The sequence below is a fragment of the Triticum dicoccoides genome, chromosome 2A (genome assembly GCF_002162155.2).
Source record: "Triticum dicoccoides isolate Atlit2015 ecotype Zavitan chromosome 2A, WEW_v2.0, whole genome shotgun sequence".
In the NCBI taxonomy this organism is placed as follows: domain Eukaryota; kingdom Viridiplantae; phylum Streptophyta; class Magnoliopsida; order Poales; family Poaceae; genus Triticum; species Triticum dicoccoides.
Genome location: NC_041382.1, coordinates 89,677,690 through 89,678,597, shown reverse-complemented (window position 1 = coordinate 89,678,597; position 908 = coordinate 89,677,690).

The window sequence follows — 908 nt, the reverse complement described above, 5'->3', positions numbered from 1 at the left end:
CCGCGGTCCCGCTCGGGTTCGCCCCTACCACCGGCGCTCGCCGCCGTCGCCCATGCCGGCCAAGCGCCCCGACGCGCCCGGGTCTGCCCTCTCGGGCACGCACCCGTTCGGGCTATGCCCGCGCCTAGTGCCCAATTGGCCATGGGCCTATGACAAGTGGGGCCCGGCCCTAGAACTTATAAAAAAAATAAAAATAAAAATAAAATAATAAATAATGAAAATAATTAATTAATTAATTAACATAATTAATTCTGATTAAATTAACTAATTAAGATTAATTAATCTAATGATTAATTAACCTAATTAACTACTGTTAATTAACTAACAGAGTATGACAGTGGGGCCTACCCCCCTAATTAATACTAATTAGGTTAATTAAATGTTTTAATTAAAATGTGTCACTCACCAGTGGGACCCACTAGTCAGGTTGACCAGTCACCCCTCTTGACTGCTGACGTCAGCATGACATCATGCTGATGTCATAAATCCATTTTTGAATTAATTTAAATAATTAATTAAGTTCCAGAAATTACTAAAAAATTTAGAAAATTATATCTTTTAATCCGTAACTCGGATTAAATTATTTTCAACATGAAAGTTGCTCAGAACGACGAGACGAATCCGGTTACGCAGCCCGTTCGTCCGCCACGCATCCCTAGCATAGCGAACACACAACTTTCCGCCTCCGACTCCTCTTCCCGAAAACGCGAAACACCGGGGATACTTTCCCGGATGTTTCCCCCCTTCACCGGTATCACCTCATACCGTGTTAGGGCATGCCTAGCATCACGCTTTGCTTTGTCATGCTTCCTTATGCATCTGTTTGCATTGTATTCACTGTTTCTCCCCCCCCCCCTCTTCTTCCGCTAGACGCCGAGACCGACGCCGCTGCTACTCAGTACGACTAC